Raw genomic sequence first — 24003 nt, 5'->3', positions numbered from 1 at the left:
TGATAAGGAAGGGGGCTGTTTTAGGCCTGGATTTTTCTTAATTTCATTTGTATTATACCAGCCTATTAGTTCCCTGGGGCTGCCATAATGAAGCACCGCAAACGGGGAGCTTGAACAGCAGATGTGTCTTCCCTCACAGTCCTGGAGGCCGGAAGTCCAAAATCCAGGGGTGGGCAGGCCCCGCTCCCTCCGGAGGCTCTGGGAGGCCCCACCTGGCCTCTCCCAGCTCCCGGGGGCTCTGGGCGTTCCTTGGCTCGTGGCTGCATCCCCCACTCTGCCTCTGGCTCCGTCTTCACGCGGCTGTCTTCCCTTCCCTGTGCCTTCTCCTCTTGTTTCTTATAAGGACACTGTCCCTGGATGTAGGGCCCCCTACTACAGGATGACCCCCTCTTAACTACACCTGCACAGACTCTTTCCAAATGAGGTCAAGTTCACAGATTTCAGGGGATAGGACTTCGATATCTCTTTTTGGGGGGCACAGCTTACCCCTTAGCAACGAACAATCCAGGAGTTCATTCTCCTTGGAAAAAATAAAATAATTTCAGGAAAGGTCCAGATCTCCTCTGCCAGCACCCCTTCCTTCCCCGGCACCTCTGCCGCCCTCCCCAGAGGAACCTGGCAGAGAGCAGTGTCCTCTCATTTAGGCAACATCACACGACCTGCTCCTACACCGAAGCAAGGGTGAAAAGTGCTGTTCCTCCATGTGCCTTGGGAGCTGGGCTTCAAACCGGGACCCCGAGCCCAGCCTGACTCGTGGGAACCCTGAGCCCCACCTGACTCGTGGGAGCCCCTAGCCCAGCCTTACTCATGGGAACCCTGAGCCCAGCCTGACTTGTGGGAACCCTGAGCCTAGCCTGACTCGTGGGGAGCCCCATCGGCTTCGTGGCTGATGGCGACGGTGCCCATTGGCCCAGGTGCCAGGTGCTGGGCTGCATCCGTTACCTGTGCTACCTCCTGGTCCCCAGTGCAGCCTGCAGGGGGCTCCACGGATGAGAAGCCAGGACTAGGGTGCACAGCCTTGAGGCCCGGGGAGGGGCAGGTGGCCAGGAAGCCTGACACCCCCATTTCAGGGGTGCCTGCCCCTGGGTCCCTGTCCCAGTGTCCTCTCTTTCTTCCTCTTGGTTGTGCCAAGATGGAGACATTGTTTGAAAATTTGCCAGGCATGGTTCTAAAACGAGCCCTAAGCTGGGGCCAGACGGCAAGTCAGAGGGGTCCTGAGGGGTCTGGCCATCCCCACTGGCTCCAACGTTAGAGCTTTCTCGCTCTCGGGGCCTTTTCGTGTACTAATTTTCCATGATGGGTCAACCGTAGTATGTGAATTGATAACAGCAGTCTTCAGAAACACCATCGAGTTCATCTAACCATTGTCTGCTTGTGTTCAAACCCCCAAACCTCGTCTCCCAGCCCACAAACAGGACCCATCCCGTCCACTAAGCCCTTGCTGAGCAGCTCTGAGGGTCCTATATGTCGACTATGAAGTGACCCTGAATGGAAGGCAATTCTTCCTTCTTCCCAACCAGAAGAGAAAAGAGTTTTTTGCTCACTCAGACATATCAACTTTTGGGGGACTGAAATGAAGTCATCAAATGGCTATTTAAGTTAATTATTGTTGGTTACACATACTGAGTTGGCCATTACATGTGCGCATTTAGAAACACTGCGTCTCCCTCTCACCTCTGCTCTCGCATTTTGTGAAATAATTTCGCTCACGCCTCCGTGTGCACCTTCCTCCTCTGGGCACTGGTCATTCCTGGAGGGACTTGGTGAGCCCCTTCCTTACCCGCCTCCCAGTGCCTGTCACCCTCACTCTCCTCTAAGCTGTCAGGGAAGTTCTCTCTGAATCCATGTAATATGTTGTCACCAGAAATTTTGTCCCAGGTCACAAGTACACATTTTCTATTCGTGATCTCCGGATGTAACCATTTACTGGATTGCTTTTTATTCTTAACGGAGGTATAATTTATATAAGTAAAACTCACCCTTTTTAGTGTACAGTGCTGGGAGTCCGACAATTGCACACAGTCACGTAACCACGGCTGAGAGTGGTTCTTACACCCCCGATTCCCTCATGCCTCTGAGCAACTGGACCCACCCTCCCTCCCCCACCCCAGACACCACTTTTGGGTTTCCCTGCCCTGTCGACGTGCCCTTCCCGGAGTGTCATACAAATGGAATCACATACAGTTTTGCTTTATAAAGCAATCTTTAGAAAGCCATTTGCAATGACATCCTACATTTGCACTTTAGGAAGATTTAGCCCAGAAATTATAGCTAAGTTTGCAGTTACTTTTGTTGACTTCTAGAAGCGTAAAAAAAAAAAAAAAAACTACACAAAAGTCAAAACAAAATACAGAGTCATAACAGTGACTGGTGCTGAGGAGGGGAGAGTCGCTTTACCAGCAGGTGGTCAGGATGTCCTGATCTGATGTTTAGGTTGAGGAGGCAGCCATGGAAGAGCTGAAGGAAGGATGGTAGAGGCAGCAGGAGCAGCTACTGTCTGTCTTATGTGTGTTCTTGGCTGCAGGAGAAAACTCTGACCCATTTGCACAAGCACAGGGAGAAAGTGTGATATTACATAGAAAGGGGTCTGAGATGGGGAGACCACGGGGTTAGTCTATTCATGATGGCACCAAGATGGTCCTTTCCCTCTCTTTTCCCCTGGACCCTCGGTTTGTTGGCTCGGGTTAAGATTGGCTTTGTTCTCTGGCTGGCTTTCCTCATGGTCCCAAGGTGGCTGCCACAGTTCCAGGCATCACAATCAGGCGTGAAAATATCCCACAGAGGAAGAGGCTGCTTGTGTGTGTGTGTGTGTGTGTGTGTGTGTGTGTGTGTGTGTGTGTAGTGAGGAAACCTTTCCCATGAGCCCCCAGCAAATGGGGTTAGAAGTCAAAACGAGCTAATTTTAAACATAAAGCTTAAAATACTTTCATAAAATATTCATTCTCATTTTAAGTGTAAGTCTAAAAGCTTTGGTAATGGGATTCTTCTAACCCCATTCTTCTAACATCACAAAGGCCAGTGTTGCTTTAAAAATGCCCTGACCTAAACCAATCCCTGGCAGGGGATGGGACCACCCGGAGGGTCTTAGCCAGTTAGGGTCTTCCCCCCGGGTCCAGCCCCGACATACAGGCTGTGGAAAGAATGGTGGACACTGGTCAAGACCAGAATTTCATTAACATGAAAGAGTAGGGGAGTAGCTGTGCCAACTTCCAACGTTGGCAAAGACCCTGAGACTAGAAAGAGCCAGATGTGGTCAAGGGCCTGCTCAAGTGGTGGGGGGAGCGGGGAGCAGGAGGAGGTGGGGGGAGCCAGGGGCCACATTGGGAGGGCCTTGGGGGGTGGGGACTTAGGATTTGACTTCAAGGCAGCGGAAGCCATTGGAGAGTTTGGAGCAGGAGAGGCTGGTGGTCTGGTTTGTGTTTAAAGAGTGCACTGGCTGCCATGTACAGGAGGGGCTAGAAGGCAGGGTCCAGCCAGGAGGCCGCTGCAGCTGTCCAGGTAAGGGGCAGGGGTGTGGTGGGAATAGGGGCACGGAAGCACATCTGTTGACTAATGGCAGACAGACGTGAGGGATGGACACCCCCCATGGGATGGGTGGCCCGAATTCCCAGGCACTTAACTCAGGCTCCACACCCCTTAAATCCTCCAGGCAGCTCTGCCTCCAGAGCTGGGCACCCTCTGAGGAGGGACGTGCTGCCAAGAGCAGGCTCCAATGTGCAGGTTTTCAAACCACTGGCCCAGGCCCGCGGGAAGTTTCCGGAGGCCTCTGTGCTCAGCTGGCCTCCAGGCAGGTCAACTGCAGTAGGCCTGGGGCGGCCCAGCAGCCATATACTTGCCCAAAAGTCTTTTAGGAAATGTAAAAACAAAACATAAAGCACAGGCATTTGTCCATGCTTGAAAGAGAAAGTGGGTTTCTATTCTCTTTGCTCAAGTTTATTCAAGTGCAAAAAATCTGCAATGTCCTTACAGATGCTTTTGTGTCACCATTTCAAATGCAGCATCAGAGAAGGAAAACGTCAGCACCTGCTCGCACGAGACCTGGTTCCTGGGGACATCGTGTTGCTCGCTGTCGGAGACCGGATCCCTGCGGACATTCGACTCACCGAAGTGAGCAGCCCCAGAGCCCCGTCGATAGGGTGCACAGGTGCTCCACTTACCTGGAGGCACATCTTTCGTGATCCCTCTGTTTCTTGGCACACACACACACAACCTGTCTCTCTCTTCCACTCACACACACACACCCAAAACGAGCTAATTTTAAGCATAAAGCTTAAAATACTTTCATAAAGTATTCATTCTCATTTTAAGTGTAAGTCTAAAAGCTTTGGTAATGGGATTCTTCTAACCGACAGCCGACTGTAGTAGCAAATTAAACGTGGGTAATGAGGCAGAAGTTCTTCCAGAAACAGCCCCAGTGCTGCCAGAAAGACGTGATATCAGAGTGCTTAATAATAAGGTGGGTGTGGAGAATGCAGGGGTATTGGCCTACCCCACCTCGATGGTTGCTAACATGACCACAGACATAGGGGACTGGTGGTTTGATGGGTTGAGCCCTATACCATAGGTTTTACCCTTGGGAAGACGGTTGCTGCAAAGGAGAGGCTAGGCCTCCCTATAATTGTGCCTAAGAGCCTCCTCCCAAATGCCTCTTTGTTGCTCGGATGTGGCCCTCTCTCTCTAGCTAAGCCAACTTGAAAGGTGAAATCACTGCGCTCCCCCCTACGTGGGATCAGACACCCAAGGGAGTGAATCTCCCTGGCAACGTGGAATATGACACCCGGGGAGGAATGTAGACCTGGCATCATGGGATGGAGAACATCTTCTTGACCAAAAGGGGGATGTGAAAGGAAATGAAATAAGCTTCAGTGGCAGAGAGATTCCAAAAGGAGCCAAGAGGTCACTCTGATGGGCACTCTTACACACACTTTAGACAACCCTTTTTAGGTTCTAAAGAATTGGGGTAGCTGGTGGTGGATACCTGAAACTATCAAACTACAACCCAGAATCCATGAATCTTGAAGACAATTGTATAAAAATGTAGCTTATGAGGGGTGACAATGGGATTGGGAAAGCCATAAGGACCACACTCCAGTTTGTCTAGTTTATGGATGGATGAGTAGAAAAATAGGGGAAGGAAACAAACAGACAAAGGTACCCAGTGTTCTTTTTTACTTCAATTGCTCTTTTTCACTCTAATTATTATTCTTGTTATTCTTGTGTGTGTGCTAATGAAGGTGTCAGGGATTGATTTAGGTGATGAATGTACAACTATGTAATGGTACTGTGAACAATCGAACGTACGGTTTGTTTTGTATGACCGCATGGTATGTGAATATATCTCAATAAAATGAAGATAAAAAAAAAAAGGAGGTGGGGAAGCAGGGAAACAACCCAAAACTCCATAAAAAGTAGCCCAGGCTTGTACAGTAGCACGGAATGGGGCTATTGGTCATGGGGCAAACTGTTCTCCATCCCGTGTGGGTCTGGGTGTCACAGCTCCACAGAATGGTAACTGATGCTCTTTGAGGTAATCCTGGATTCTCAAGAAAAGGTTAAATCAAGTTCAGGGTGTTCTGTTTTCAGGAGTAATCTATTTTAGGGTTCCTTCCAAGATTGCTTATAAACTGTTCAAATCTTCTAGTGATAAAAGGATTAAGCCCGAGTTATCTGCCCAATTTATGTATTTATGGAGGTAATGTTCTCAGAAGCTGTAGAGTAATAAGGTTCTGTTCGGAGAGGGGTGTTGAAGGAAGGTTGGAAAGGGACGAGGAGGGCTGGAAGCTGGGAACTGGGACCAGCTTTTGCAACATTCTTCGCCAGCCTGTGGAGGAGGGGCAGGGCCAGAGGCCTGTCTTCTGTGTGGGAACTCAGCACGCAAACCCTCTGGCCCTGACCTTCAATCTCTAGGCTGGGACTGTGGCCGGGCCAGCGAGCCACCCAAGGGGCTGGGTGGGGCTTCCAGAATGTTCTTGCATCCCTACAGACTCACTTCTAATATCAAAGCTCTGTGCTCTAATTAAATCGGGTTAAAGGGCTTTACAGAGCAGTTCCCCGGTGTCTTCATTCTACAAACAAGGAAACTAACATTCAAAGAGATTAAGTAAGATGCCTGTGTACCCAGCCACTACATAGCAGAGCTGGGGATTGTACCCAGGCCTGTGTAGCTCCAAATCCTGTTCCATTATCCCTTATACTCCCTGCCTTCCTATGGAACAGATGAGGCTGTGAGGGGAAAAGAGGTGCTCAGTAGGTTCTGGAAGGTGGGATGTCTGCCTGCTGATGTGCTTGTCCACCGAACTGTGTTTGCATCCTTGGTTGAGAATCAGGTTGCCACGGAGAGGAATCCAACTCAAATCACCTTCAGGCAAAACGTGGAGCTTATTGGCCCATGCAGCCAAATGGTGAAAGAGCAGGAGGCTGGCGTCAGTGATGGCTGGATCCAGGGCCTCGAGCACAGGCTTCTCCCCCTGCTTTCCCCCTCCTTGGGCTTCTCAGTCGCTGAGAAGGGCTTTTCATCCCATAGAGGGAGTGGGTCTCCTGGCTGGCTGGGCTGTGTCTTCAGAGCTCACAACCAGAGAAGGAAATGGGGCTTCTCCCCAAAAACCTTGGGTAAGAGACATCCCAGGGGAATGCTGCTGCATGTGGGTGCCTGGCTCACCGAGGCGTCTCCAGGGGCCCCGTCTGTTGCACCCCTTCCCCCTTCTCTGGGACACCTCCTTGACCATGTGACTGCATCTCATCGGCTCCCTACAATGGCTCGTTCCTTCACCCCATAGTTATTTACTGAGTGCCTGCTACGTGCCAAGCAGTGTGCTGGGCTTTGATGATATTGTCATGCTGTGAAGCAGCATCTAAGAAGGGTTGGGAGAACTCAGCTCCTCTGTGCCAGCCATGGAGAGAGGACAACGAAGAATGACAATGCCGTGCGATCCTTACAGTGTGTCAAGATTCTCTGCTACAAGCGACAGAATCAAGAACCAGTAGGTCGATCAGAAAAGGAGGCCCTGAGTGTGTGTCAGGTTGGATGCGACACTTTGACACAACACTTTGAGGAACAAAGTCACACGGCAGGTCTGGTCCCTGGGGGCACCACTGCTTGTGCTGATGACACTGCTCTCGTGGGTGTCACTGCCACTGTGCCTGCTGCTGCCACTGGAAACTGGGCCCACCCCCCAGCCTGCCCGCTCCCACGCCACACGTGGACCCCTCAGGGTCCCAGCTTTTCCCAACCCGAGCATCTGGTTCCAACTCTTGGGCGGATGGATTTGATGGAGGAATCATTCTCTACTGGGAGGTGGGCTCTGCCTCACACCCCAGGCTGGAAAGGGGGCTTCCGGGTGCTGGGCAGCCAAGAAGGAGGACCTATATCCACTATGAATACTATCCTAGAGGTGAAGAAAAGTGGCATGGTGATGTGGTTAGCATCCTGCAGCTGGGCTGCATGAGTTTGAATCCTGGGTGTATACAGTTCACAAGCTCTGTGACTACAGCCAAGTCGCTTAACCTCTCTGTGCTTCAGTTTCCTCACCTGTAAAATGGGTCTGGTAATGCCTCATAGGGTCATTGTGAGTATTAAATGACTCATATGCAAGCTGCCCAGAACAGTGCCTGGCCCCCTGAGCCTCAGTTTCCCTATCTGTATGAGGGGATGATGCTAACTTCTCCCTCATGGAGTTATGACGAATGAAATGAGCTAACACCCATAAAATGCTTAAAATCCTGCCTGCCATATCCTAAGCAGGCACCTAATATTAGCAGTGGATTTTATTTTTTATTGTTGCATGCCTTTCCAACAGTTCTTGGAACAATTTTTAAAACTCCAGTAACTCCTTTACCACCTCTAGTTGTTTTCCACCTGCCCTGCTTATGGTAAACCAAATCGTTCTCAGTTCTTGACACCATTAGGAGCACTCCCTGGCTTTCCCTCCTGGTATTTTGCAAGTCTGTCTAACAATCAGTAGCTTTGTTTATTCATAGTGGAAATTTTTTTTCAGCTGTTAAGCTCTGAAATCCATTACTGCTTAACATACGTTTTAAAACCATTTAGGTTCAGAAGCAGCACACTCAAGAAAGCTCTAAAAATAAAGAACCCAGTTAATCACAGGGGATCAGGAAACATTATATTCTCTTCCTATAGCTAAGACAAAGGCAAACGACCTCAGTCAAGCCGGCTGACCTGGCACAACCAGTAAGACAAGGTCATGCCGCTTGCTCTTTCTTCCCCACCGTTTCTAGAATAAAAAGACTTTTGAGCTGGATTTGTCAGGACTCTAAGGAATGCTTTTCTTGGAGTTGGGTGAGCTGCCGTGTGTGAGCAGGAGGAACCCTTGCGTCTGCTGGGGGGAAGTCACCCCAGCTCTCTTGGGAGACCTTGCTTGTACCTCCTGGGCACCCCCGGTTTTGGGCAGGCTCTGCACCCCAGTCCTTTTTCTGGCTCACCCACATCCCTCCAATTCGGCACTCCAGTCACCAGAAGCCACCCCACCCCACAAATATGCACACACACAACCAACTTTGTTCCTCCTTGACTCACAAGCTCCACCTTAACCTCTGCCTCCCTTTATTTTCCTGACAAGAACTAATATTTTTCTCTATATATTGGGTCTGTGCTAGCCATTGTAAAAAAAAAAAAAATGGCCTCATTTCGTCTCTCAACAACATTTGGAGGCTGGTACTGTTATTTTTCTCATTTTACAACAAGGTCATGGAAGCCTGGAGAGGTTGGGCAGTTCACCTGAGGTCACAGCAGTGACAGCTGAAGGAGGGTTCGCACCTGGGCCTTCCGGGGCCCGTGTTGCTGACCATGGGCCGTGCTTGCTCTTTGCCCGTGACCGGTCATTCTGTCTCAGGCTGTCTGTCTCCCCATCAGTTCCTCAATGTATCAGTCCCTGTTCCTGCTGTAACAAAATGGCCTAACTTTTAGTGATTCTAAAATAGCAAACAGCTTCATCTTCATGCTTCTGGAAGCCAGAACTCCGAAATGAGTCCTATGGACTGAAATCGTGGTGTCGGTGAGGCTGCCTCCCTGCAGAGGCTCTAGGGGCGACGCCGTTTCCTCAGCTTTGGCAGCTGCTCGCGGCCACCTGCGTTCCCGGCTCAGGGCTCATCTGACCTCTGCACCCACCGTCACGTCTCCCTCTCTGACTCTGACCCCCATCTCAGGGTCCTTAACTTGATCATGTCTGCCGCGTGCCCCTTGCCCTGTCAGGTCACGTGTTCCCATGTTCCAGGGACTGGGATGTGGACGTCTCTGCCCAGCAGCCAGCTGACCACCTCAGGCCCTTCCCTGAGTCCCTGGCTCTTCTCTTCCTGCCTCAGGCTCTGCCCCTACCCCTGCGCCTGCCCCCTCTGTACATGGGTACTTGTGAAGGTTTTGTGAGAAGGAGCCCCAGAAATTACACTCAGCCAATGTTTATTATTATTATTATCATCTTCACTGTTTTCAAAAATAGTATTTCTGTTCCTGAATTTCTGTTGTCCTTTAATTTAGCACCATCCTGTTTAGCACTTAATTGTCCTCTACTTAGTTTGCCCATGAGAGTCTTTATCTCCAATGTTATTGAAGCAAAGAAAATAATTTAAAATTCTTTGGGCCCAGGAAAGTCTGGTGTAATTGAACAATTGAAAATTGGGGGAGCATTTCGTTTTCTAATTGTTCTTTAACAGTAAAACCCAAAACAAAACTGAGTTTTGCTTATGAGTTCCCTATTGTACTTGGAGAAATTAGTGTTGGGATTAGCAAAGATTAATTTGTGACCTTCCAACCCAGTGTCTCCCAACTTTTGGTCCACAAGATATTCCACATACTGCAGCTCTGACAGGGAGAGTACGGAACTTACCAGCTACAAAAGGCTCCACTATGACTTCTTCCCATCTTGATGACATCTGCTAAGACTATATTTCCGAATAAAGTCACACTCACAGGTGCCAGAAATTAGGGCTCCAACAGATTTTTTGGGAGGTACACCATTCAATTCATAATACCACCTATCCACTGTATAAATGGAAGGACAAAGTTTTTCAAAATCATTGTCACAATTACAAATATGATTTTTTGGGATTAAAAAAAAGGACTCTTTAGTCTCTAACCTTGATGGGTCTACTGGAAGACAGAATGGAAATACAGAAGGCCTCTTGCAGACAGGACACCCAGCTGGTCTCACACAAGCATAAAAGCCTGGAATAAAGAAAAAAAAATAAATAAATATGAGGAAGAGTCAAGGCTCGCATCTCGGCTCAAGGGGTTGGTTTCTGCCAGTCCCAAATAGACCTTCAGCAGATAGAATCCAGATCAAATCAGCTGATTTTTAAAAATGCTCTGTAAAATAGATTCAGCCGTAAATCTTGCTGAGCTCGGCCTTGCCTCCCTCTGCCCACTTCTGCAGAAGTAGTCTCCCTTCCTTTCTGTCCCCAGTGGCCCTGAGAGCTTTACTATGTGTCACTTGTCCTGTAGCAGAGATGAATCTGACTGTGGACTTCCCCTCACTGCAACTGGCCTACTTCTGAAAATTTAACGTGATTTTGTACATCTCACCCATGTCCTTCCTTCCTTTCTGCTCAAGGCTTTCAATGGCTCCTGCCTACTTGCAAAAGTAATATTCAAATTTCTTAACCTGACAGCCAAGGCTGAATGCAATTGGCTTCCACCTATACCTTCCATGAATGCTTTGCTCCGATCACGCAGCCCCGCGTGTGTCCTGCAGTGAATCAGATGCCCTGGGTGCCCTCCTCTTGGTTGAGTTAAGTCCACTTGAGAGCAGGGGCAGCTCTCCTTCCTGTTTGTGGATTCAGAACCAGGGACAGCGCCCAGCCCTGAGCTGAGAACCATCGCATTTCTTAGGGGTATGAGCACCGTGTTCACTATCATTTCCCAAAGTCCCCTTTTCCCTCCCTCTAGAATTTGCCTGTTTCTGTCACCAATTGTCTGCTCATCCTTAAAGTCCTCTTTGAATTCCCTAGCTCTTCCTCCAAATGCCAGCCATGCTATCCTCCTACTCCCCGCTCCCAAACCTGCTGCAGAGTCACATCTCAGATTCAGTCATGTGTGGGTTCCCTTCCCAGTGTTGACTTATTGTTTTTCTTACTTGGTTACTTATATGTGTACAAACATAAAAATGGGTGGAAAAGTAAGCCAAGTTTGGAAATGAAGTACAGCATATTCAAACTAACATGAAATTCAAATTATTATGTCCCATTTAGACAGTATTTCCTGGAAACCACATCTCTGCTTGCCGTAGGTACCACTTTCTTTGGCCCAGGGGCCTTGTGGTGACTCAGCTTTCCCATCCCTGTTTTCTTCGCAAGATAGGAGCTTCTCATGTCAGTTAACTTGTTGTCCTGAGGACCAAATGTTAGGAGTTGTGTTTGTGATGAAAACTGAAGTGGCTCAAGCTGGGTAGGGATCCATTTTGCACACAGATAATGAGAAGACTGGCAGTGGGCGTTCCAGGGCCAGCTCCCTACCTGCCCTCCTTCTGGTGTGGTCATCCCCTTAATTCTTAGAAGAAGGCTCTAGAGCTGCCACTGCCATGACACTGCAGGCCCAGGAGGGAAGAAAGAGGCAGTTGAGAAGGGAAAAAGGGGGCTTGTGGGCTCAGCTGCCTTTAAAGGACTTGAACTTATCTTTTGGGGGAATGCAACTCAACCCATAACCCTTATTTGGCATCCACTGGCAAATGGCATCATGGGGCTGAGCTGCACCGTGAGCCTTTAGGTGAGAGAAAGGTTCTGTCTTTTCTTCCTTTGGCTGCCCTAGGTCATGGACCTCTTGGTGGATGAATCCAGTTTTATAGAGAAGCAGAGCCCTGCAGCAAAACGGACATCCCCTTGGCAGGCAGCACCGACCTCTCCACCCTGAGCAACATCGCTTTCATGGGGACGCTGGTGCAATGTGGGAAGGGGCAGGTAAGCCCCGGAGCCCCCCAGGGGCTTGGACTCCTCTCACCAGCATGTTCGCCAGGCTCAGAGTCCACACTTCTCTCTCCTGACCACAGGGAGTCGTGATTGGAACCGGGGAGCAGTCTCAGTTCGGGGAGGTGTTTAAGATGATGCAAGCGGAAGAGGTAAGGGACGGGGGGATCTTGAGTTTTTGTAACCTGGGGTAGGAGATATTTCTAGGCTAGCGGTACCTGCCCTGCCTCTTAGGAAGGAGGATGATAGGGTTCATGTGAGTAGCTTTTAAAAAAATATTTTTATTTTAAAATACTTGTCAAAATTTTTTCCCAAAATGTATCATATAGACAGTAATGTACACTGATCCTAAGTGTAGACATCAAGGAATTTTTATCTATGTGTGCCCCTGTATATTCACCTTTCACTGGAAGAGCCGTGTGTTTTGGAGCTGGGGGATACTGCTGGAGTCTTGTCTAATAAACCAATTGTTGTCACCCTTTCAGACACCTAAAACTCCTTTACATAAAAGCATGGACAAGCTGGGGAAGCAACTGACAGCGTTCTCGTTCGGCATAATTGGTAAGTGAAGCGGTGTTTTCATGGCTGCTGGGGACTGAGGGGAGCCGTCTTAGGGTAGCCACGACTGTTTCTTGATTCTGTATCTACTCCCCTGAGGGGTGACTGGGAACTGGAATCACAGACTCTGACAGCAGCACGTGGCTTTTGAATGAGTCAGGCTAGGCCAGCTGCTGTAACAAACAGCCCCTTCATTTTAATGGCTTAACATGGTAAAAATTTATATCTTGCCCACTTCATAAACCCTGGCGTGTTTCTGGCTGGCCTCTAAACACTGACACAAGGGTCCAGGCCCTACCAGGTTTCTGCTCTGCCTTCCTCTAGGTCCCTGGAGGCCCTGGTCCAATTCCACCAGGTGAGGAAGGAAGAGCAGGGAGGCTTATGTGGAAGGTCTTAAGGCTGGGACCTGGAAGTGGAGTCATCACTTCTGCCCACCAGCTAGTCACATGACCTCTCCACCTGCAAGGGAGTCCCCCATCCCAGTCCCCAACCCCCAGGTTTCTGTGCAACTGCAAAGGCTGGGCCTGGGCTCGGCCCTCCCGGCGTTTGGCTGCACATCAGACTCACTCAACAGCATCAATATGATGCTACAGACTGGAATTTAATGCCCCACTGGGCTGTCGTGGTCCCACCCCTGCTCCTTCTGGCTGTTGCCAGCTGTAGCTTTGAATTCATGTGTCCTCTGTTCCCAGCCTCCAGGATCAGCCAGTATCTGGCCCATGTTAGATCCTCAGTAAACATCTATGAAGCAAATGGGTTAAAAAGGGAACAGACAAACCACAGCCTATAGCACAAGAAGTGGTGAGGGGAGCACTGGTGAGTCTAACTGAAATGACGGAGCCAGAGGAAGTTCCTGGGAGACACCGCTGTCCCTCCTCACAGCAGTTCTGTGGTACATCTGGCCACGAAGATGCCTCAATTCATTTAGGGAGTGTCCTGTGGCATGCCAGACCCGGGGCTAGCTTCTGGGACCATCAAGATGAGTAAAACAGTCTCTGTCCTTTGACGGGCCCCACGTCCAGTCGGGGAGAGACACCTGCACAAACACAAAACGTAAGGCGGCAGTTATCCTGGCCTTGGAAGGTTGGGAGCAGGTGATAAGAACGTGGGTCTTGCCAGATGAGTTTGCCAAGAGAAAGAAAGAGGAGATTAGGAATTCCAGGGAACAATCTCTTCAAGGGCTTGGTGGGCATTTCCCTCTCCTTTATGACTTATAAGAGGCGGAAACTCAGCAAAGTAATTAAGGTGGTGCGCTCTGGAGTCAGACAGCCCAGGCCGAGAGCCTGGTTTGCCCACTTCTAGCTCAGTGACCTTGGGAGAGTTTGGTGAGCTCTGTGGGCCTGGATGCCCTTATCTCCAAGAGGAGGCACACCCCTGCCTGGGGTCGTTTGTGAGTATTTGACGAGTTAGGAATTGCCTCACTCTGCTCGTCTAAGGGAGGGGTTGTAAATGTAGTAACAGCATACAGAGATTGAATTCCGAGCTTTTCCTACAGGATTTCATCTACTCCTCCTTACAGCCCCTCAAGGTAAATACTCTTATCCCCATTTTACCGGTAAGGAAACTGAGGCTCAGTGAGGCTAAGCGGCTTGCTCCTGTTACACAGCTGGTTCCCGGAGGAGGATTCTAAACTGAGATCTCTCTGACCCCAAAGCGATTCTCTTCTTCTGTGTTGCGGGGTGGCTGTGAGAGTTAAAGGAAGCGTGGAGGTAGGAGCTGGTGGGCGCAGGCTGTTTGTCGGGTCGCCCTCTCCTGCGGCCTCCAGCATGCCCAGGCCGGGAGGGGCGCCCAGGTGCTCGGTGACGGTGCCACCTGCCCTGCCCTCCCTGGCTGCTCCTGCTCGACCTGCTGGTTTCCAGTCTCCTCCCAAACCTCAGCTCTGGGTTCACTGTCCGAAGATTATTGAACCTCCGGGTTTACTGTGTTGAACTGTTCTATGCCCGCTGCTTACTCTGCCTGGAGCAGCGATAGGAGCTGGCTTTTCTGATCCCAGCTTGTGGTCCTGGAGGTGCTGCCTGGGAGAAGATTCCGAGGCCATGCTTAGGCTCGATGGCAGGGAGGACGGTGATGGGTTCGTGGAATCTGCCACCGACACAAGAGGGGAGAGTGGCTGTGTGTGCGCCGCACACTTGCCGTCCTTGGGGCTGATAGCGGATCAGGCATCCCTGGCAGAAGAAAATGCATGGAGGGCCCTGGATGTGCATTCTAGAGCAGGATTTGGAAACTATGGTCCCCCCTGTGCAGAGCTAGCCCTCTGCCTGTTTTCATACAGCCTGCAAGTGAGAATCTTTTGGATATTTTTGAAAGATTGGGGGCAAAAAATCAGAATATTTCAATATGGGAAAATTATATGAAATTGAAGTTTCAGTGTTGATTAGTAATGTTTTATTGGAATACAGCTGAGCACACACTTAGAGGCCTTGTCTACAGCTGCTTTCATTATACATTAGCAAAGTTATGTTGTCACAGAGACCACGTGGTCCACAGCCTCTAAAATATTTACAATCTGGCCCAATCCAGGAAAAGGTTTCCCACCCCTGCCCTGGAGGAGTGGGTTACTAGTGGAGATTTTGTGATAATAATGAGTAGCAACCTTTCCATCTCAGTCCCCCAAGTGGATGTGCTGCCAGGTTGTCAAATGAGGTAGTATTAACAGGCCTTTCTGCAGGGTGAAATTTGCTTTTCAAAGGTTCCAAGTCTGAAGGGTTTGGCCTGTGTAAGGCCTCACTCCTCAAGTTAAATTAGAACTTAATTAAATTGGCATGTCCATGCTAAAGCTCATGACACCACTTCTTAGATGTTTTCTTTCCTTAACAGCTCAGGAGCTACTCTGGCAGAGCGGGGCTTTAGAAACTGGGTTCCATCTCTCAGGGGAGATGCAAGGGAAAGTGGAGTGCTGGTAAACACTTAACAGCGAGCTTTCCTGGGGAAATAAAACCCTGCTGTTTAGGGTTTCCATGGTGTACATACCCCTGGCATGGCCACCATCAAGCTACAAACGTGATGTCATTGAATGTGGATTTGGGAAGCAATGCAGGAGCGCGTGTGAGGAGGTTCCAGGGAAGGTCCCAGGGAGGCTGGGAGGATGGGGATGGGCTCTGGGTGGGTGGGGCCCAGGCCCCCTTCTAATAGAGCTCCCCCCACACATCTTTTTCATCACCTTGGGCTCCAGTGAAGGTTTCATTTGACGAATGAGCTCTGTAGGTAATCATAGTTTCAAAAACACGTAATAGAGTAACAAATCAAATCAACCCCCCCACCACCACCCACCATGAAACATGCTCTGGCTCTGTTCCCTGCAAAGCAAAGCTGATGTCCTTCAGCAAGTCCCGTGAGACCCGCCAGCAGGCGTTCTCCTCCCCACCTCACTGCCACCGCTTCTGATCATGGTGGAAACAAGAGATAACGAGCTGGCACTTCTCGTGGGCCAGATGCCGGTGGGTCGGTGCATCTCTAACTGCGAAACAACTGCTTGGGGCAGGTGCAGTCATCACCCCCATTTTACAGACAAGGGAACTGAGGCTGCACCTTGGGAACCCCAGTCCCAGAACACCTCGTGAGCATCCGCATGTCCCAGCGTGCTCCTTCCTCTTCCTTCACCCCCAGGGTCCCATCTCCTTGCTCTTCTCGTCCTCAGTGTCTCTGGGAACCATGCAGGGTCTGTGATTTAGTAAACATTTGATAAGCAATTGGAGAAGGAGACAATGGAAAAGGGAGTATATTTACTTAAGAACACTATGGGGTAAAATAATTTACCAGCCCAGCCACCTTCTTAGGGCAGCTGTCATCTCCATGTCTGACACTCCCTGGGAAAGTTCTGGATGTGGGAATCTCTTGGGAATAACATGTACATGTTCACAAGTGGTTCACAAATCAACTGTGTGTTTGTCTCTTTCTTTAACTTGAACTTGGCTTGGTGCTTTCCTGCAAAAATCAAGCCATTTTTTTGGTAGATACAAGAGTATCTTCCTTAAAAGGAGAGCAGTTGGCAGGACTCGTGGTTATTGATCATTTCCCAGCAGGAGGATCCCTGTGTTCCCTAAGAAATGCGTTTGAAGTGCCGTCAGGTGCCTGAGCATGTGCTTGCCTTGACTCGGGTCTCTTCCCCAGGTCTGATCATGTTCATCAGATGGCTGCAAGGGAAGGCAGCCCTCAGCATGTTCACGACTGGGGTCAGGTAAGGGAGCTGGGACCACCCCCACCTTGCTGTGGGCTCAGGGCTCTGAGCTCCACAGTGAGGGAGGGTGGGGAGGGCATGGGGCAAGAGGGTGCAGGAGAACATCACCCTTGTCACCAGCCACTGTCTTCCGATCGCGTGGTGACTGGCAGGCAGGAGGTGCGCCGAGGATGTTTACACAGTGACCGAAAGCATATGAGTCGGGGTTCTTGTTCTTGTCATTCATGGCCTTTGGGTTTGGGGTTTGGATCTTTCTAGCTAAGATGGAGTTGGGAGCCAGCCTGCCTGGACTTAAATTCTGGCTCTGCTGCTTGCTAGCTTGGTGGCCTTGTGAGAGCTTCTTAGCGCTGTGTGCCTCAGTTTCCTCGTCTGCACAATGGGATCGCCGTGCACCCCACCTAGGATTCTGAGAGTTAATATGTGCAGGTGTCTTCACCCATACGTGGTACCTAGTGAGTGCTCTCTGAGTGTCTGAGCTTCTTCTTAGTTTGGAACTTGCTCCAGCCCCTCCTGTTTTAGCGAGGAGGCTCTGAGTTTGGGAAGGACTGAGGTCCTGCAGGCAAAGGCTCACCGTTGGTGTCAGGACTGGGAATCGGGCCCTTGACTTCAAGCCCAGGGCACGTGTCCTGGCACCACGCCGTGATTATAATCATAAATAACAACCGCACCCCCTGGGTCCTGGGGAAGGTGCAGGGATAAGCCAGACAGCCTGGCTCGGTCAGTGGGCAGCATGGCTGCCAGACTCCCTGGGCTGCTTGCGAGCAGGGGGCCCTCGCTAACTGGGATGGGTGCTGGTGGCTCATGGCAAGCCGGTGGTTTCCAGAGGGTGACTCCCAAGCTGCTGGTGCCTGCAAGATGGTTTTAGGTAACTAATAGTTTCTATTAATAATGGTAAATTATTTTAAGTTCTGTTAGAAAAGAATAAACATATTTAGTGAATCAAACGCACAATGTAAACAGACCTGAATGTGCAGGAATGGATGAAGGGATATACAAATTCTGGTCTACCCATACAGTGGGATATTATATTCAGTATACAAAGGAGTGAAATTCTGATACAGGTGACAGCATGGATGAATCTTGAAACATTATGCCCAGTGAAAGAACCCAGACTAAAAGACCACATATTCTATAATTCCATTGATATGAAATGTCCAGAAGAGAGAAATCTATACAGACAGAAAGTAGATTCATGGTTGCAGCAGGGCTGGGGAAAGGGGAATGACTGTTTACAGGCACAGGGTATCTGTTGGGGTGATGAAAATGTTCTGGATTATATTGTGGTGATGGTTGCTCACCTTGTGAATGTACTAAAAACCACTGAATCATCACGTTCAAGAGGTGACTTGTAGTATGTGAATTATACTCAATAAAGGAAAAAAGCATAGAGCAGGCAAGTAAGAATGTTGTCATTACAGGGATCCTTAGAGCCTTTCTAATTTATACATCAAAATTATATATAAAAGTATCCATTTTTAGCACCCAAACTGTCACTGTTGTTACAGTAAATTCCAGTGAGCAAAGCAGGTGGGGGTGGCCAGTGTGGCTCGCACAGCCCCGGCCAGAGTGAGTGAGACAATCTTCTGCCAAGACTGGGTGAGGAGCACCTGGGTGGACTTAAGTGTTCAGAGCTCCCAGGCATTAGTAATAAAACAGATTCAAATATTGGTCTTTTAAAATTCCAAAAGCTTTGTTTTTTCCAATTCCACTGCACCATCTGCAGATTTGGGGGGCAGGCCTGTAAAATGAACCCATGGGCTGATGTGTGTGCTGGGGACGTCCTGTTACAAGAATGTGCAATAACTATCATTTGGATGAATGGAAATGGGAAAAGGCTACGTGATTTTAGACATTTTGTCATTCGGTGAGCTTCACAAACAGAATCTCATTAATGCCAAATACTGGAAGCATGGGCAAAAAGCTTCATATCAACAAGGAGGAGGTGGTTTAAAGAATAATATATGATTAGAATGTAGAATGTACACAGGTGACAAATCATAAAAGCAAAAAACAAATGACAGACATTTGGGAGACCCCAACTCAGACTGATTTTAAGTTGAAAAATAAACCCCACCCCTGCCCCCTTAAACAGTAAGCCACACAGACGTTCAAACTATGTCAGAAAACCATAAAAAGACAGTATACAATGTAAAAAGAAAAGCTCCACTACTATTTATTTGTCTTTAGGTTTCAGCCTTACAATAATCTCTAAAAGATAAATGGATCAAGCCAGGGGTTGGGCTTTTCTCCAAACTCTTTAGAACCATGAAAACAAGGCCGTCTTTTAAAGTTCCTAACAGAACCATCGTGCTGGAGTTCAGGCCTTGTTTCCTGAAAGCACACTGGGTCCATCGCTTTATTTTGCCAGGGGTCTGAGAGCAAGGGCTTTTTATGCTCTAGAAAATGGACACCAAGATGTTCTTCTGATTGTGAGAAGAGGGTCCTGGTCTCAAGTTGACTGGGGTTTCCTGAACTTATATCCTGAGCTACATGCTGGGAAGGAGGTAAAAGGAAAAGGAGACTTTCTCCCTGGAGCTTGGGACAGGTCTCTGTTGTTCTGTGTTGGTCTGATGTCGATGACACTAGCTATTGTGCTGTTTTCACTGACTCTCTTTCATGCTCGTGAGTCGATGTCAGGCATGGCTTGTTCAAGGTGGCTGCGGTGCCCACCTTCCCAGAGGTTAAAAGGACTCTGAAAGTGGAGGCTGGCGGGGAAGAGCTGGGAAGACAGGAGGGATGAGAGGGTGCAGGCTGCTTGTGATGGGGACCCCGGAGGGGCTGTGGCTCACGTGATGATGAGGGCTTGGCTGTGTCAGCATGGTGGGCTGCCATGGTAGGTGGAAGACAGGTTCAATGGAGGAGAAGAGGGCAAGGAACTAAAGTGATCCTGGGAGCAGAAAGGACCATCCATGTGCATGTCAGAGCTGCTGGGACTATGACACAAGGGGAGACAGTGCAGGGACGTAGGTCTTAAATCTTCCAGAACTGAATTGAATTGAAATAGCCAGGGGATGCTGATGCAGGGATGCAACATGGGATTTCAGTAAATGCTTGCACAACCCCATGCAGTGAGACTGGTCCCCATGTGACAGTGAGGACATGAGGTTTAGGCTAAAGCGACCGCCCAGGACTACAGAGTCAGGGAGTGGAAGAGACTGACTCTAGGCCACCTCACCCTGATCCAAGTCCTGCTCTCCACCTCCGAAACCTTAGCAACAATGGGTATTTGGTTCGTTTATTTGCTTCGCAAATATTGGTTGAGGACCAGCCCAATGCTGATAGAGGTGGATCGGCTTTCTGCCCTCATGGAGTTTTTAGGCTGGTGGGAAAAGTGTAAAACATCTAATTGAAAGTAAGTGAGATGATTGGAACTTATACTCACTGCTATAATAAAAGTTTAACAACAATAACAAAAAAAACCACAGGTGAAATAAACAGAGTTGATAATCAGTGCTACCGAGGAAACAGCTGCCACAGTGGGTACCAGGGAGGTGGGAGGGGACCTGCCTTGCAAAGGTGGATGGGGAAGGTCCCTGAGGAGCTGAAAGGAGAGGGGCTAAGAAAGGAGCAGGGAGGGTGTTTGGGGCTGGGGAGCAGCCTGGGGTGGGGATGCGCGTGGCATAGCTGGGGAGCGCCAGTGGGAGGCTGTGGCAGGTGCTCCGGCAGCGGCTGGGAGTGGCCCAGAAGGAGATGGCAGAGCGAGTTAGGGGCCAGGTCATGGGGAAGCTGGAGGGCCCTTTTTCTGTCATCAGAATCCTTCTCAACACACTGCAGCAGGCCGTCACTACTGTTCTTTTGGAGCAGAGAGATGGCGAGGGCTGGCCGTCCCTGATCCTGAGGCTACAGGAGGTGGGGGTGTGGATTCCGGCTTTGGCAGGGACGTCCGTACGGGATGGGGGTGGAACACAGGTGGGAGGGGCTGTGGATCCCCAGAGTTTGAGGTGACAGAAGGGCATCCAGGTAACTGCAGGGCAGGGCTGCTCAGGCTTTGCCGCTGATAAGGATCCCCAGGAGAGCTCATTAGACCTAGACTTCTCGCCCCTCTGTCTATACAGTTTCTGATTCAGTCCATCTAGGGCAGGGGACTGAGACTGCATTTCTAGACAGCACCAGAGGATGCTGATGCTGCCAACCCAGGAACCACACTTAGTGTGCGAGGCGATGGCTAGAATTACCCCCTTGGGCTCCAGCAAGAGGCAGGGCCGGGGAGGGGAGCTGAGGCACCTGGATGGAGGTCTGCGGTGACTGAGTCCTCAGAGGCAGGGTCCTGGAGGGAGGGAGGCTGACCATCAGCATGGCTCCCAGGAGAAGCAGTGCTCTCAGAAGCCACGATGCTTGGAAACCTCCAAAATAACGATGTGTTTCATTCCCATGCTATGCACCACAAAAGTTCTATGAGCCCAAAGGACAGATATTTCCAAGATAAATACAAAAAATCTCATGTGTTTGTGTTCTTGTTCATCCCACTTGATTTATAGTAAGCTGTTGATGGAGAGAAATTCACTGTTCCCTTCCCTGTGACTTTAGAAGGTGAGATCTTTCAGTATTTAGCAGCAGTTTAAAGTCACGGAAACCACTGAGTCCCAAGATACAAAAGACAGAACAGCCAGTGAAGAAGAAATGTTCCAGATAAATAAACCAGGGGAGTTGTTCTTTAAAACAACTTGATCCTAATCCCTGGGGCTTTGAGGTGTCACTCAGGCTGATTCAAAGTGCCGCCACTCCTGGCCCGTCTGAATCTTTATTGGTTTGCGACTTAATTTTTTTATGATGCTGAAGATATCCAGGTACAATGGAAATGCCCTTCCCACACTGCGTAAGAACTGTCCCCTCAGTAACCCTCTGCAAATGTTTGCCTAGCTGCTCTTGTCAGCCTGTGCCATAACGTCCAGGAAGCCTTCTGGCTGTTGCCATGGGAACTGGGCAAAACCCTTTGACCCAGTTCAGTGATCTTGGCTTATATAACTCATCCCTGAAGGTTCCATTGTCTCTGGGGCGAAAGGCCACTGTTCACGCACTGTGCACCTTTGATTCTAAGACACACATTCTCTTTCACACCTTGAATTCTCTAAAATTGGACTGCTTCTTCTAAGTGATGTGATCAGAGAGCACTATGTGTTTGGACGGTGATTTTCCTTTCTTGCTTCTTGCTGGTACAGGAAACTGATGCCCCTCAATTAATGGTGGCTTAGGTTCAATGATATACAGTACTGCATGTGATTTGGGTTGAATGGGCATCCTCAGCCAAGCATGGCTTTCTTGCCTTTTTTTTTTTTTTTACCCTTTTTTTTTTTTAGGGAAGTTGTAGGTTTACAGAAAAATCATGCAGAAAATACAGAGTGTTGACATTTTGCACTAGGGTGGCACATTTGTTATAATCCATGAGAGAATGTTACTATAATTGTACTATTCACTGGCCATAGTTTTGTTTGCTTAACCAGCCCACTCCCTGGCAGTGCTAGCTCAGTGCTGCTGTAGACACTGCCTTCTCTTCACCCATTCATGTTTGTTCATTTGCAAATGTTTACTGAATACCACGGCCCTCTGCTGGACATTCCAATGCTGGGTGAAAACTGGCCACCTGTGGGCCTTATTCAGCCAGAATGTACGTTTTGTTTGAACTGCAGTGTTTTTTAAAAAATTGGAATTTTTGCATTAGAAAGAAACTGGGTTTCTAGTTTCTGTTGGAAATGTTGGAAGATCTGGCAACACTGGGCCCGCACAGCTGTCGTCCCAGGCAGTTCAGAAGCAGCTGCTTGCTTCGGGAAGAGCCTGGGAGATGGGATCCCCCCACTTTCCGTTGCTCTCACTGGCCCCCTCCACTTGTTTCCTAAGAGGTTGGGTCCCGGGAGCCTGGAACGGGCGAGCCCTGGTCTGTCAGGTGCATCTCTCAGGGCTTCTCCTAGGCCCTCCTGGTGGCTGCCAGGGGCTCCAGGTGGGGCTGTGAGTGGGCTCCGCTGGGGTGGGAGCTATCAGCCCCCTTTTCCCATGACTCTGCTGGTCATTCTCAGCTAGCAGGAAGTCCCTTGGTGATGTCTAATCCTCAAACTAGTCTATTTCTAGAAGTTGTAATGGGTGGTTCCATGTAATGCAAATCCTTGAAACTTCGTTTCAGTCGTAGTGACTCACACATTTAGCATGGGTGGCCCCAGGGGGAGACATGGTGGGACGGACTGGCCAACCTCTCTCCTTGATGGGTTGGTTTCTTTCTTTTTCCCTTCCTTCCTTCCTTCCTTCCTTCCTTCCTTTCTTTCAGCAGCTGTATTGAGATATAATCCACATAACATTCAATTCGCTCATTTAAAGTGGACGATTCAGTGTTTTTTCTTATATTCACAGATATTTGCAACCATCATCGTAGTCAATTGTAGACCATATTTCATCACCTGAAAAAAAACCCCATATCCTTTGGCTATTACCTGCCCCCCAACCCCCATCCCCATCCCCCGTATCCACTTTCTGTCTCTGTAGATTTGCCTGTTCTGGACGTTTCATATAAATGGAATCATAACAAAGTGTGGCCTTTTGTGTCTGGCTTCTTTCATTTAGCATAATGTTTTCCAGTTTCATCCATGCCGTAGCCTGTCTCTTTTGCTGGCTACATAGTACTCCACCATATGGCCATTTGGGTTGCTATGGTTTCAAAATGTTGCTTTGAATTTTTTGAAAGGAAACTTGTCAGCATATATGAAGGTGGAGAGACTGTGACGTGAGCATCCCTACATCCCTCACCTGGCTCCAACAATTAGCAACTCAGTTGTAGTATATCCACACCCCCATTATTTTAAAGCAGGTCCCAGGCATAGACTGCTCTACCACTTCATCTATAATGCTTCAGTATGTATCTACAGGATCACTGTTATTCAGAAAGCTTACACAAGTACCGTTATCTCACCTGAAATAATTCAACAGCCCCTTAATGTCATCAGCATTCAGTCAGCCCTCGCACTGCCCTGATGTTCCATGTTTTCACAGTTGGTTTATTTGGTTTGGGTCAAACAAGATCAGACATTGCATTTGGCTGAGGTCTCCTAAGGCTCTCTTGGTCTGTTTTTCCCCTTCCTCATTTTTTGTTTTTCTTAGCAATTAAATTGTTGACAAGATGGGTTGTTTTTCTCATATTAGAGCTTTTGCTGATTGAGACTGTGGTGCCATTTGCCGTGTTGCCCTGTCCCTGGTGTTTCTTACTGACTGGCAGCTGGATCTGGAAGTTCAGGCAGATGACCTGTTGTTAAGCCGTGGGATGAAGTGGGAAGCTGGGGAAGGACAGAGAGGGAAGGGGGCAGACAAGACCCTGTGGCCTGTGCCGGTGCTGTGGAGACAGCATGTTTATGACTGCCCCCCTCCAGGGAGTGGCC

General features: G+C 49.2%; 1 pseudogene; it reads left to right on the top strand.

Moving 5' to 3' along the window:
- The window catches only part of LOC119525179, a 113765-nt pseudogene that overhangs the window by 29641 nt on the left and 60121 nt on the right, over nucleotides 1–24003 (top strand).

The sequence above is a fragment of the Choloepus didactylus genome, assembly GCF_015220235.1.
Source record: "Choloepus didactylus isolate mChoDid1 chromosome 24 unlocalized genomic scaffold, mChoDid1.pri SUPER_24_unloc2, whole genome shotgun sequence".
In the NCBI taxonomy this organism is placed as follows: Eukaryota; Metazoa; Chordata; class Mammalia; order Pilosa; family Megalonychidae; genus Choloepus; species Choloepus didactylus.
This window is presented reverse-complemented; position numbering and strand designations above follow the sequence as displayed.